Source organism: Neovison vison, chromosome 7, assembly GCF_020171115.1.
Source record: "Neovison vison isolate M4711 chromosome 7, ASM_NN_V1, whole genome shotgun sequence".
Taxonomy (NCBI): domain Eukaryota; kingdom Metazoa; phylum Chordata; class Mammalia; order Carnivora; family Mustelidae; genus Neogale; species Neogale vison.
This window is the reverse complement of record NC_058097.1, coordinates 188,186,239-188,200,930: the sequence shown is the minus strand read 5'-3', so window position 1 is coordinate 188,200,930 and position 14,692 is coordinate 188,186,239. Positions and strand designations below refer to the sequence as shown.

Sequence of the window (14,692 nt, the reverse complement as noted above, 5' to 3'; positions counted from 1 at the left end):
CTGAATGCACAGCCCATGGAGAGAGGCCTGCGGGGTCAAGGTCAGCCTCCCCTGAGTGGAGCTGCAGCGTCGAGTGACAAAGCAAGAGGATGTCAGCTCTGGAAGGGCCCTGAAAGGCCCAGTGGGGTAAAGTGAGGCTGTTGCTGGACACCACGGGTAAGCCAGAGGCCACAGCAGGCGTCCTGTGTCACTTAGGTCGTCCCTGCATGTGTGCGCTCGAGACCCAGAAGAATCACTTATGGGTCCTCCTGGGTTCCTAGTGACTCACAGCTTCATAGAGTTGGCTCCCCAAAGTCAGTGCCCTGTGGCAGAGAGTGACCATGACTAAGAGGTCTGGGGGCGTTCAGGAGGGGGCCTACTTTTCTCAGAGGGAGCCCAGGGAAGCTTCCTGGAAGACGGGGGATTTTAGTTGCTTCTGGATGAATAGTGAGATGAGGACATGTGATTAGAGAGGAAAGCTTTCCAGGGATAAGTATGGCTCATGCCACGAAGGTTGACTGTGTGTTGGTGTTTCGGGGTTGAAGGGCAGAGGTGATCCTACTTCTAGCAGCTTATTATCATCCAGCAAGGGAGACAGGAAGTGAGCCTAATCCCCCAAGTTAGTGTCTAATTACAACCACAACGGACGCTGCAAAGGACAGGATCCGGAGGCTGCGGGACGGTCTATCGGGCTCTGACCTGGTTGGGGTCTTCGCTGTCACTTCATCTGAGATCATCAGAGAGGGGAGTAGGAATTGTTGCATCAGAGATGGGGTAGGATCTCAGGGAGACATCACCAGCACAAGCATGGTGTGCAGGAGGGCCCCGAAAAGGAGTGTGGGATGCCCAGAGTGCAAGGAGAGGAGAGAAGGTCCTGGGGAGGCAGAAGGAGGCTGCCGTGTGTGTTCTGCAAGGGTATGAGGGAGGGCTAGAATGTCAGCTCAAATGTTTAGGCAAGAAAAAGGATGGCCAAGCCTGCCGGTTGCTCCTATTCTCAGTTCTCCTTCTCTTAGTCGAACTCAGAACTTCAGTTTTTCTGCTGGGCCTGTAAGCACTCAGAATAAACACACTTCCCAGTCTCCCTCCTAGCTATGTGTAGCCATGTGACTAAGCTGTAAACATCGGAGTGTAAACTAAGAGAGAATGTGCAAGTTTAAGGAAATGTCTTCAGATGGAGTGAAAGAGGTCTTCTTTCTAATGGCTGGAAGGGAGACATGATGGCTGGAGCTCAAGCAGCCATCTTCAACCATGAGTTGGGAGCCCTGTGTTAAGAGCAGTGAAGTAAAGGTAAAAAGAGCCTGGATCTTTGATGATCATGGATCTTCTATGACTGTCCTGGATTTGACTCTAGAGAAAAACCAAAAACAAGCAAAGAAAATTTTTTCTTATTTAAACCACTTAAAGCTGAATAGGATCTATGTTGATAACATGAATTTATTAGAGATGTTGGGGTAGCTCATGCAGTCATAAGAAGAGCTCAGAAACTGGGGAATCTTCAGGGAGAACATGCTAGGGAACAATGGAATTCAAAATAATTCTAGAGCATTCTGAAAGGGGGCAAATTAACTAAAGGGGCACCACAGGAGCCAAGAAACAAGGACCACAACAATTATTAGCTCTAGGGAAAACCAGAAAGTCCAAGAATGGAAATATAACCACAGTACTCTACTTGGTTCAACAGTGAGTAATATTTATTTGATCACAATTACGAAACTCTGACTATGGATTTAATTGAAAATGGAGATGAATTAATATTGGTGGTAATGTCAGAACGAGAAAAGGGACCAGAGCTGCCCCTAGTTCTTAGAGTACCTCCGGACAATTAGAGAAACAGGCCTCTTCCTCGAGAAGCTTTGCCGCCTACCAGAAGGAAAATTGTCAAAAGGAAAATGCAAATCCATAATGCTTACGATATAAGGGAGGTCTCCAAGACATGTGTGTGTGTTGGGGGGGGGTGTCCTGCGGTGGGGGTGTCTGGGAGCAAAAGTCCTTATCTAGCATAAGTCAAGGGGTCGGGTCTAATACAGATGAATCAAGAGATAAAACATGGTGCAAGTATTTTGAAGTATGGAAATAAATACCCCCAAAAGTAACCAAAATGTTCCAAGTAGTTGCTTCTTTTTTTTTTTTTTTTTTTCAAGTAGTTGCTTCTGAAGGCAGGGATGAGAGATGGGGAGGAGGAAGCCAGAATTTTCCATTTTTTTTTTTAAAGAAGCACTATTTAATTTTTTAAAATTATACTTTGAAAATATAAATTTAGGAAAACCCTGACTTCTACATGGTTGCTCCCTCTTTTAAAGCCTCAAATCAGGGCACCTGGGCAGCTCAGTCAGCTAAGTGTCTATCTTTGGCTTAAGTCATAACCCAGGGGGTCCTGGGATCGAGCCCCACGTTGGGATCCCTGCTCAGCGGGGAGCCAGCTTCTCCCTCTCTCTCTGCCTGCCACTACCCTTGCTTGTGCTCTCTCTCTCTCTCTCAAATAAATAAATAAAACCCTCAAATCACCAGGAGAGTATTCTCTGCAGGTATTGTCAGAGTGGCCGGCTGTGGTTGGCGTGACATTGGATCCTGCGGGAGTGACTGTCTGAGCCCCCATGTCTGCATCCGTAGAATGGGTATATGAGTGTATTTCCACACGCTGCTGGCAGAACTGCTGCAGGAGGAGGGCTGGCTTGTGTCTGATACACAGTCCTCTGGGGGCCGTTTGCCGTGCTTGCTACTTTATTTGTTGTGCATCAGACACTCACGAACTTGCCTTAGCTCCCTCACGCAGTGGTTCGCAAACCAACGCGTGCATGAGTCACCTGGGGGCTGGGGAAACACTGCCGGGCCCCCCTCCAGAGTTTCTGATTCAGTAGGTCTGGAGTGAGGCCGAGAATCTGCATTTCCAACAAGGTCCCAGGGGATGCTAGGGCTGATACTGCCTGCCCAAGGACTACACTTTGAGAACTGCTTCTCTAGAGCACACGCTGCTTTATGATGGACCCAGAGTTGATCTTGGCAAGCAGACGTGAGAGAAGGGAATTGAAAGAGCTCCAGCAAGGCTTCTTATGGGAGAATCCAGAGCTGGCGGAGCAGGGCCTTTGTGGGGCTTAGGATAGAAGAGGGATGGGGGAGGGTTTCATAAAAGACATAATATTCCAGCTGAGCCTTGAAGGAGCAGGAGAAACGTGCCAGGCTGATGAGACAAAGAGCATCCCCAGCGAGGTAGGAAAGCAGGAGCATGAGAGAGAATAAGGCACATTTGAGAGTCTGTACCCATTTGTGCCAAGTCCCATGACATCCTGAGACAGTGCAACAGAGCTAATAGGGCACCTGGCACACTGTCGTTGGTGCCCTTAGAGATTCCAAGGGCTGAAATGATGAACGGCACACCCCGTAATGTGCAAGAGGGTCCCAGGCAGGAGACGCTGCTAGAACCTTCTAACGGCTGCCTTCACACCCTCCAGACAAGACATCTTGGATGACGCTCACAGATCTCAGTGATCTCACACACACAGGGAGAACATCACAGAGACCCATAATGAAGACTTTCGTCCCAGGACTGCCCGTTCCAGGGATGTATTTTCACACCCTTGTGGGAGACCTAGTTGGCCTTTCCAGGTTGTGCTTGTGGGGAGCAACAGGGCTGATGATCTAAAACAAGGCCTGGACTGGAAAACTCCAGTTGCAAGCTCACTGGGGACACAGCCTTCCTCTTTGGAAACCTCCTCCCCACCCCACCCCCAGCCCCTTCTCCTTCTGTCTCCATCAAGCCTATCACCGCTGGCTGTTTCCTGCTCTGTTCTAAATCTCATCCCAGAGAACCCCGCCACTCGCCAGTAGCAATTGCCCGACGGCCGGTCAACAGGTGACGCACGCAGGGCGTTTCCAGGTGTCTGAAGGTGGCCATACCGAGCTCAGGGTCCCCAGGGGCTGCCGAGGCCTCACACCTCCCTAGGGGGACAGCACTTGGAGGTCCCGAACCGTCTGCATCCACGGCCCCGGTGAGTTCAGCTCTGATTGTGGACGAGTCTCCAGGCTCCTTGCCGCAGGGGTGGCTCTGTGTACCCCACGCAGTGACCTTTCCTGTCGCATGCCCATGCAGGGTCTCGGGGCCAGGACGTCGCCACACCTTCGTGCTCTCTCTCATCTGGTCCTCCGATTTCCTGAGGTAAGTGGGCACGGCTAGTACCCATTTCAAAGAGGAGAAAAGGGAGTTGCTATCAGCTTATACAGGCGAGAAAGCCAAGGGGAGGGTGGCGTAGGGGTTGAGAGACCAGATGCTGGAAGCAGCCTGCCTGGTTCAGGTCTCGGCTCCAAACCCGCCCGCCATCGGACCTTGGGGAAGCCACTTAACTCTCCGTGCATCTGTTTCCTCTGCTGCAGAATGAGAGTCTCTTCGAGGGTCACGTAAGTCAGCATATGTCAGACACTTAGAACAGCAGCGGCCAAGTACATGTCCGGTCTTACTGTTGTTAAGTGAATTCCCAGGCAGCAAGTGGGCTGAGCCAAGCAGGTTCTAACCTCCTGTGCACCTGGCTGCCCCGACGCTGGTTCCTGGGAGGCGGGTGAACGAGGCTGTGGGGGCTCGCCCTGGGGCCTGCACCCCATACTCCAGACTCACACTGACAAGGGTTTGCGTGAGCTTGGTCCATGTCCTGCCTCTCCGAGCCATCGTTTCCGTATCTTTCAACTGTCAGGTCACGAAGTGGTTCAAGGAGCGAACAGGACAATGGCAGCTAAATATAACAGTGTCAGGGTGAAGAGCCCGGCTCTGGAAACTTGCCACCGGCCAAACATTCTCTCTTCTAGCACATTCCAGCTGCGTGACTTTGGGTAAGTTACTTTCTCGCTCTGTGCCTCGGTTTCTTTACCCATAACATGCAGATGATTAAATAGTTCCTACGTCATAGAGCTGTTGGAGGGAGGAATGTGCTGTCCCTCGAGGATACGCTGTCCAAGTGTGTGCCGAGATCATGCTCACACCTCCGCCCTGGGCCTGGTATACAGTAGGCGCCCGGTGAACAGCAACAATGAGGAGGGGAGGAGAGGCTGCAAACTCAGCCTTTCACCTTACTAACATTGCAAAGTCGCCGGGCCAAGAATTCTCCATCCCGAATACACGTTAGAACATAGGGAATTTTTTAAGACCCCAGAACCCAGGAACCCACAGAGATTTTTACTTAATAGCCTATACAGGGCCTGACAGCAAATGATTATTTTTTTTAATTCCCCCAAGCGATTCTAACAAGCAATCAGGATTGAGAACCACTGAGTTAGAAAAAGGAAGAGGAGATATTTTAACTAGGTAGAGCTGTCTAGGCCTCTTTGAGGAGGTGATATGTGAGCTGAGGTCTGAATGGGGACTGAATGGGTTGCCGGACAGTGACCTGGGTGGGGTGGGGATGTTTTAGACTGAGCACAGAGTAGGTGCAAAGGCCCTGAGGCAGGCATGAGTTTGTTATGTTGGAAGAAGAACAAGAAGTCCAGAGTAGCAGAGAGGTCCAAGTGTGCAGGGAACAGCGGAGGACCCAAGCCCAGGGCAGCAAGGAGGGGAAACTGAGTTTCCCTCTGGCCAAAGAAGCTGAGGTTAGCCTTTGGCCTGGGCAGAAAGCAGTAGGAGATATTCACCACTCATGTCCATGGCCAATGTAAGTCAAGTGTCCTCAAATCAGAGAGCTGGGAATTCCTTGGAAATCTCTGTTAATCCCAGCCTCAAATTCCTGAATGGGTTCCATTCCTGGCACCCACACAAGCTGGCCATCAGCCTAAGAAGGTTCCTTTAGGACAGTGAGGTGGGGGGTTGGTCCAGGGTCTATCGAAGGAGGAAGGAGAGAGAGGCTGGGCCAAGTGCCCCCTGGGGCCCATTATAAAGGCCACCAGGACTAGCTGCCACACGGCTGCCAGGAAAATGCCAGCCTCCTGTGAAGGCTTAATTAGTCTGCTGCCTTCATGGCTGAGGAACAGTTCCTTCTCTTCTCAGGTCCTGTGATGGCGACAGTGAGGGCAGGGCCGTCGGTGGCGGTGGTTTCTGAGCTCTGGGTGTTTGCTATAGGGAGCATCTGTTGTCTGTGGGATGTGCCCGTGTGTCCCCTGATCGCGTCCAGCTGCACAATCATGTGTCGCCTCCTCACAGGGGAGAGCGTCCTGCTACCTGGTACATGTCTGTGTGCCTGCGTTTCCTTCTGTCTTAGCCATAGCAGAGCACGCGATGTCTGAAGCTGTCTTCACCAGGTGTGGTCGTGCGTGTGTGTGTGTGTGTGCGTGTGTGCACGCGTGAATCTGGCTCTCAAGCCCCCAGTCCCCCCTCTGCAGCCCATGACCTCCGCTGTCACCCGCGGCCACAGATCTCATTCTTCAGGAACCACACAGCACTTGCTGCCGTGGGGAGCTCAAGAGGAACACTTCTGGCCCTGCTCCTTTGTGGGCAGGGGGACGGGCCACTCCCCACCGTCACAGTGGCTGAGACGCTTCCTCCCGCGGGGACCGGTTGTGGGGGTGGGCCAGCTGCATCCCGGGGCCAGGGCTCTGACGTGGGCTAGGACCCCAAGGCTGGTTCTTGGCCGCCGGGGCCGCTGTGAGCAGTCTGTGCGTGCGTGTGTGTACCGCCCACACACTCCTGTGGCTTCCCCAGCAGCTGGGGCTCAGGGAAGGGGCAGGGGAAGAGGAAGGAAGTGACTCTCCCCACACAATCATTCTGAGCCCCACCCCCTCCAAGCCAGGACAGAGGATCAGAGACCTTAGGAGCCTCTCTGCTTATCCACAGGGAGCACGATGGGAAGAGCTTATGCCTGAGCCCCTCCCTCATGGGCCACTCTTCCAGCAGAAATGGAACATCAGCTCTGCTCAGGCCTCGAACCCGGGCTGATGTCAGCAGCACCACCTCTCATGGTGGAGCGGGCGGCCGCAGACCCCTCTCCCAGCTCGCAGAGCCTCTGGGATCCCCAGCCTCACCCGCCTCAAGCCTTTGCAGGAGCTGCGCCCTCTTGCTCGAACACCCCTTCTCCTGACTGCCAGGGACTGTCACCTTCTCTGCATCCAGGTCTCCACTTGGAGGTCACCTCCCCTCACCGAGAGAGGCCTGCCCCGCGTCCCTCCGTGTCACACTTCAGTAGCTTCCTGTCACCTCGCAATCTGGAACTTGTATGACCATCTGCCACTGTGTCATTGCTGACGTCTCTTCTGTCGTCCCCTGTGTGCACAGAAGCTCTGGGAGGGCAGAACCCCTGTTGGGCTTACGTAGCCCCAGAACTCCAGGATCAGGGCCATATCCAGGAAGTGTTCACTAACCATTTATGGGGAGTTCAATAAACACATTGGACACTCGCTGTGTGCCGGGCACTGAGTATTCACTACTGTCTCATTTCAACCCCTCAATAACCCACAAGAACCCCTGGTGTGAATTAGTAGCCCAGCCCTGTCTTACTGATAGAAGACTGAAGTTCAGAGAGGTTAAGAAACCTGCCTACAGTCACACAGCCAGTACGTGGGAGAAGTAGGATTTTTAGTTCTATCTGATGTTACCGCCCACTTTTAATACTTTGTCCTGCCGTGATCAGGAGACAGAAAGAGTAAGGAAAGTCTGGTCAGGGAGACAGACAGACAGAAAAGTGTATTAATTATCTCTTGCTGTGAAAAAAAACCACCCCCAAAGTCAGGGGCTTAAAACAGCAGCCATTGATTACTCCTGACTTAGGGTTTGATAATTGGGACAAGTTCAGCTAGGAGGGCTTTTCCTCTCTGCTCTCTGTGGGACAGATTTTAGACGAGAAGAAAGGTCAGCCAACAGGTGGGTTGGAAGCTGGCTGGTGCCAGACGGGCTCCCCACTTGTCTGGCCAATGGCTGGGGCTTTCAGATGGATGCCTCAGTTGCCCTCCGTCTGGCCCCTCCAGTAGGCTAGCTCCAGCTTCCCCTCGGTGGGACCCCAAAAGTGGAGGCTGCATTGACTCTTGGGAGAGTCAGATGTCATTTCTGCCACATTCGCTCGATTCCAGAGGCAGCGAATTCGACTCTGTCTCTTGAGGGGACATGCCACAAAATTTCAACTTTAATCTACCACAGTACCCCACTTTGACCGTAAGGGTTATTCTACAGGCAAAATGCACTTACCTTCTCCCAGGACTTCCCTAGTGTCTAACCGTGTGGGTCAACGGAGCCCAGGATACTGCGGGGCCTCACACTCCAAATCCCTCCCTTCTACCGAGAACGCCCAATGGGACCAACAGCAGACGTTCCCTCGGCTTCTGGTTTTCAGGCATGAGGCCTCTCAGTCCCGGTGTGGGACCCCATGCTGGAGTCCGAAGCCAGCCACCCCCTCCAGACGCCTCAGTGCTGGGCGGATGTGAGTTGTTACTCCTCCCCTCAGCCTCCTTGGAAAAGAGGACGGGGTCTTCCTTCCTTATTCTACAGCTGGGGGGTCCCACAAAACACAGGGTTTGAATGACATCCCTGAATTAACAGGAACATTCTCACAGGGAGCAGAGTAGAGGTCAGGAGGGCCAACATCTCCGCAGAGATTGCTTGGGTAAAACCAAAGTGTTCCTGAGGGCCATGCAAAGCCCTTGTCCCAGAGAAAACATGAAGTGGGATGAAAAATAGATATTCATTCATTCATAAAATTCTTCAATTACAAACTGTTGATTAAGCGCCATTGATCGCAATGTACCAGGCCTGCTACATGTCTTATGAACAAAGACGAGGGTCCCTGTTCTTTTACAACTTCTAGTCTTATGAAGTAGACATGCATTAAACACAGAATGAAAGAATAAAGATGGGATTTGAAGGAGACGAAGGGGATGCTACAAGAATGGCTAATAGGGGTTGACAAAGCCTGAGAGCTAGTTCTGTGATGAAGTGTTGTTTTAGCTGAAGCTTGAAAAATGAGTAGGAGTTTTCCAGATATAAAAGGGTTGGGGGGGGTAGTGTTGTAGGCAGGAAGAACAGCGAGTGCAAAGGCCCTGGGGTTGGGCTGTGTTTGGTATATTGGAGAAGTAGTACAGCAGCCAGGCTGATCACATAGGCTGTGGCAGGAAGGCTGGGCTTCATCCGGTGACAGCAGCAAAGGCCCTGCTGCTTTGCTGCTACTGAACAAATGCCATGTGCCAGGTGATTCTGGTATATTACCCCACTTAATTTTTCCCACCAACCTGTGCAGTGCATTCCATCAGCCTTGCTTTACAAACTTGGTAAGCAGGACTCAGAGAGACGGAGGCCCTGGATCACTCAGCAGTGCCCGGTGTCTGAAACAGGGATAAGTCGCTGTCCCCCTTCCTTCAAACCTCACTGGACAGGAGCAGAGCCGAGGGGGTCATCTCCTCCAGTGCCTGCTCCTGGTTTTGCAGGCCTGGGAGGCAATCACTGCCCTGTGTGCAGACCCTTATGGGTACATACTGACCCGTCTCCTAGGCCTTCCTCCTTGGGCGGACTTGACCTCCATCTGTAAACCACAGTGAGCCTGCCTCATCAGCTGCACCCACAGGGAAGTGCCCCTTCCTTCCTCCTACACAGACATATCTGAATGGCCCTTAGGTCATTTTCAGTTTCATCTCTGTGTCCCTCTGTAAGCTCCCTGAGGTTAGGAGCCATATCTGCATGGTTCTTCATTATAACTCAGACCAGACCCATAGCCAGCCTCTCATGATTGCTCAGTAAGTGGATGTTTCTGTGAAGCCTGGAGGATAGGAAGATGCCCAAACATTAAAACTAGAGCTACCCCTTAGACCTCACTAAATCCAGCCTCCAAATGGGTCAGAGGAGGAGACTGGGGCTCAGAGAGGGCAGGGTCTCGCCTTGGGTCACCCAGCAAATGAGCAGCAGGAGGGAGGCCACACTCCCAGTCCAGTGTCCCTGGCTAGACCAGGAATCAGAGAGTGGAAGGAGGGACCCCATGAGCCAGATATCCATTGACATCTCAGGAGTGTCCCCCAGGCCCCTGCAATCGCTTAGGGGCTCTGGGAAAAAGAAAGACTCAGTCTCATGACCTCTCCAGCGGTCCTGGTCTGTCCAGGCTGCTGTAACACGCTATCACCCACGGGTGGCTTACACAGAAATATATTTCTTCCCCATGGTGCTGGAGGCTAGGAGTCCAAGATCAGGTGTAATCGCAGTCAGGTTCTGGTGGGGGCTGCCTTCAGGGCGACCGACTGCCCAGGTCTCCCTGTGCCCTCACCTGGTGCATGGGCTGAGGACAGTCTTTCTGGGGCCCCTTTATAAGGGCACGAATTGATGGCCTCTCTGCTCTCATGGCCTCATCACCTCCCAAAGGCCCACCTGCCAATGCCAGCAACCGGCTGCCAATATACACATTTTAGAGGGACACAAGTGTTCGATCAAAAGCAGTAGCCTCTAGCTCGCTCAGCCGAAGACCAGACCGGCCCTGGGCTCAACCCCACACCTGCCGTCGTCCCGCCCAATGATTGCAGGCGTGAGTCCGGACACCACCGGAATCCAGACCCCAGAGGACCCCGCCCGCCCTTCCCCCACCTATAATCCCCTCCTACTCAGGATTCGCTTGGGTCCCCCTGCTAGATGGTGAGGGCGCTTCTCAAAAGTGCTCCACGGGCCTGTCTGGCGACTTTCTCACATCTGATCTCTCTCGTCGTGTTCATGCCAATGGCTGTCTCCCCTGCTGGAGCAGCGACTTCACCCATCTCTGTGCCATCGGCTTCCACCTCGACACACGGGCTTGGCATGTGGTCGGTACTCAGTGAGGATCTGGGAATGTCTGATCACACCCCACAGTACTAGGGCAAAAGCTGGAAGGACTTGGGTTTTTTTGTTTGTTTGTTCGTTTAATTTAATTTAAATTCAATAAATTGACACAGTTCATTATTTGTTTCAGAGGTAGAGTTCAGTGATTCATCAGTCTTATATAACACCCAGTGCTCATTCCATCAAGTGCCCTTCTCAATGCCTATCACCCCTCTACCCCATGCCCCCATACCCCCCTCCTCCAGCAACCCTGTTTGTTTCTTATGATCAAGAGTCTCTTATGGTCTATCTCCTTCTCTGATTTTGTCTTGTTTTATTTTTCCCTCCTTTCCCCATGTTCCTCTGTTTTGTTTCTTAAATTCCACATGAGTGAGATCATATGATAATTGTCTTTCTCTGATTGGCTTATATCACTCAGCATAATACCCTCTAGTTCCATCCATGTCATTGCAAATGGCAAGATTTCATTTTTGATGGCTGCATAATATTCCTGTGTGTGTGTGTGTGTGTGTGTGTGTGTGTGTGTGTGTGTGTGTTTATACCACATCTTCTTTATCCATTCATCTGTTGATGGACGTCTGTGTTCTTTCCATAGTTTGGCTATTGTGGACATTGTTGCAGTAAATATTGGGGTACAGGTGCCCCTCGGATCACTACATTTGTATCTTTGAGGTAAATCCTTAGTAGTACAATCGCTGGGTCATAGGATAGCTCTATGTTTAACTTTTGAGGACCCTCCATACTGTTTCCCAGAGTGGCTGCACCAGCTTGCATTCCCAGCAGCAGTGTAAAAGGGCTCCCCTTTCTCCGCATGCCTCTGGAAGGGCTTGGTTTTTTGGCGGAGCCCCACTCCAAACCCACATTGGCAGTGTTCCCAGGCCGGCCTGACCCCTTCCCCGCTGTGTGATCTTGGGCAAGCTACTTCACCACTCTGGGCCCCCGTCCTTCTCGTGTCAATGTCAAAGCGGCGGGAGCTGATAGTACATTGATTTCCAATTTTCACACTAACCTCCATCTTCTGGAAGAAAATGAGTCTCAGGAAGGGGGAGCCTCTTGCCCAGCCACAGTTTGAAGTAGATTTGGGGTTAGGCTGCCCTACTATTGAAACTCAGAAGGGTCTGATTCCAAATCCAATTCTTTCTGCCTCCTTCCTTCCCATATCTCTGCCTCTGTGTGGGGAGGACTGGACAAGAAGATGAGGCAGCAGGCACCACTCAGCTTCTGGGCCTGGGGGTGCCCCCACCCCGGCTTTCCCACCACCCCAGCTTCCCGGGAGAATGTCAACAGAACAGGCTGTGGGGCGCCCTTGCCAGGTGCTGCTGCCGGCTGCATGAGTATGGCTCGTTGTCCCCAGCAGGGACTGGCAGGCATTCATCTCCTTTTAAAAGGACAGTGTCAGCGGCATATTTATCGTTTAATTTTTGTTTTCTCCTCCACGGCTCCCCCGAAAACGGCTGGAGGCGAGAGAACACATCAGTCCTTGCCTGCCGCCTCCTTTCCAAGTGACCAGGTGGGCGTCTCCTAGAGGCTCCAGCTCAGTCCCATGGTCTCCCGTCTTGCAAGTGTCCTGCTTCCTCTCAGAGATGGGCTGCGGGCCTGGGACCCCAGGTCTGCCACCGGACCCAAGTAAAGGTGGCCCTGAGGGTCGTTCCTCTGCCTGGGGTGGCTTTGGGGACAGCATCTTTGCCTATCGTAAGGGTTGTTTGTTTCCGGCACTTTTTCACCAGAAATTGTTTAAGACACATGAAAATAGTGCTGAGTTCCCAGACCCCCTTCGTCCAGCTTCCACTGATGATAATATGTAAAGTAACCGATGGACGTGATCAAAATCGGGGAATGGCATTGGCACGATCTCAGTAACCCGAGGGCAGACTTCCCTCAGCTGTCACCAGTATGCTTGTGTCTTCCAACTGTACTGGTTTTCAGTTCCAGTTTGTGTCACTCAACCCAGCTCCTGGTTGAGGGGGTCTGCTGGTTTAGGGAGTGAGTTAAGACAAACTGTGTTGACACCTTCTTCTCCAGAATCAGCCCCTTTCAAATCCGTCGGGGGACCACTGTGACTGCAGCTCCCCAGGGTTGCTTGGTGGCCGCGCGTGGCTGTGCATCTTTTTCAGTGTTAGGCGTTATCGTTTGCTTTCCTGCTATAGGGGGCACAATTTTTAAGTCTCTGTTCCCCTGCCCTGGCCCCACACCCTTCTATCCCTCCCATCCTCTTCAAATAGCCATGGCATCATTTAGTGAGATGGGTATTCAGAAATCACTCTTGTGATTTCTTCATTTGCTTAGTCTTCTGTACGCTGATATATATATATATAGTTTAGGGAGAGTAAGAGAGAGAATCTTAAGCAGGCTCCATGCCCAGCACTGACCTGTACGTGGGGCTTGATCTCGTAACCCCGAGATCATGACCTGATCTGAAGTCAAGAGTCAAATGTTTAACTGATTGAGCTACTCAGGCACCCTGATAATTTTATTTATTTATTTTTTTTACTTCAAACACTTTGGGATGCCCGGGTGGCTCAGTCGGTTAAGCATCTGCCTTCAGCTTCGGTCATGATTCCAGCGTCCTGGGATGGAGTCCCACATCGGGTTCCTGCTCAGCAGGAAGCCTGCTTCTCCCTTTCCCTCAGCCTGCTGCTCCCCCTGGTTGTGCTGTCTCTCTATGTGTCACATAAATAATTTTAAAAAATCTTTAAACCTCAAACACTTTACTAAGCGTCCAAAGCTTCCCATGTATTGTTGTTTACACCTGACTTTCTATCAATTCCATCATCTTGAAAGCAATCTCTCCAGAACCTTCTAGCATTTCCAAAAGGAACTCAGTGCCCTCCATGGTGGGTATTCTGGGCTCTCCCTTTCCCACCAGTCGGAGGATCCGTTCACTTGTCTCCTGAGCCGGATTTCCTGCTTCCCAGATTCCACATCTTCCTCCTCCTCGATCACTCCTCATTGCCGTGGGCATGGCTTCTGGCAGTTTCCAGAGGAAGAGGTGATAGGTAAATTTCTCCAGACCTCACATGTCGAAGGATATCTTTATTTTTTGAAGTAGAACTCTAGGTCAGAGACATTTTCTTTCAGAATCATGCAGTCTTGTTCCTTTGTCTTCTGACTTCCAGAGCTCCGTTGAGAAATTGAAAGCCACTCTGGTTCCATTTCGACCTCTCTGGAAGTTCATTGGCTTTTCTCCATGCTGCCATGTCCTAAAATCTCCCCCTGATTCCTCCTGATGGAAATCTGGCTTCCGGCACCATGCTAAGCACCTGTGGGTCCTTTCGGTCTTGAGATTCGTGTCTTTCAACATTCGGGAAATTTCCCTCAACTATTTTACTGATCTGGCCCTCTCCCCATCATCATTTTCTTCCTTGTTCTAGAATGCCCATGATGTGAGTATTAGAGCTACAGTTCTCTAATCTTCTTATCCTTCATCTCCTGTTCTCAGTGATTTATTCTGTTCTACATCCTTGAGCAATTTCCTCAATGTTCTCTCCCAAATCTTCCACTGAGTTTCCTATTTCTACTGTTGAATTTTTTTTCTCCCAAGACCTCTTCTTGTTCTCTGTGTTCCCTTTTTATGGCTTCATGTTCTTTTCTCATGGATATATTATCTTCTGTTCTCTCTCTTTGGATTTAGAGGATTTTGTTTTAATTATTATATTTTATGAATTTTCTCCATGCAGGGTATCTTTTCCACTCCAGTTCCTCTGGTCTCTGCGTTCACATTAGAGGCTTTCACCAATGTCTCATGATCCTTTGTTGTCTGCTGTTGATGAAGAGCCAACACCACAGTAGCTGGGAGTATTGAGCATCTGGGGTTGGGGGGGTAGGATGGGGGATTGGATATTGGATGTTGGTACCTAGAGATCTTTCCACTTCATCTGTCAGCTCCCCAGAGAAGACTCTTGTATTCTCCTGTCTGGAAAATAGCAATCTGGCTGCTAATACTCTTGATGATAAATTCACTTAACCCCCTATTTTGAGGATGGTGTCCCAGCCTCCCTTGTGCTTGGAGCTCTCCAGGGC

General features: G+C 51.2%; 1 long non-coding RNA gene across 1 annotated transcript; it reads left to right on the top strand.

Annotated features, from left to right (window-relative positions):
- The first annotated feature begins 3,932 nt into the window (after positions 1-3,932).
- Positions 3,933-7,044, top strand: LOC122914313. Its single transcript, XR_006385778.1, has 3 exons — positions 3,933-4,132; positions 4,662-4,797; positions 6,728-7,044. It is a non-coding gene; the product is annotated as an uncharacterized LOC122914313 (long non-coding RNA).
- The last annotated feature ends 7,648 nt before the right edge of the window (positions 7,045-14,692 follow it).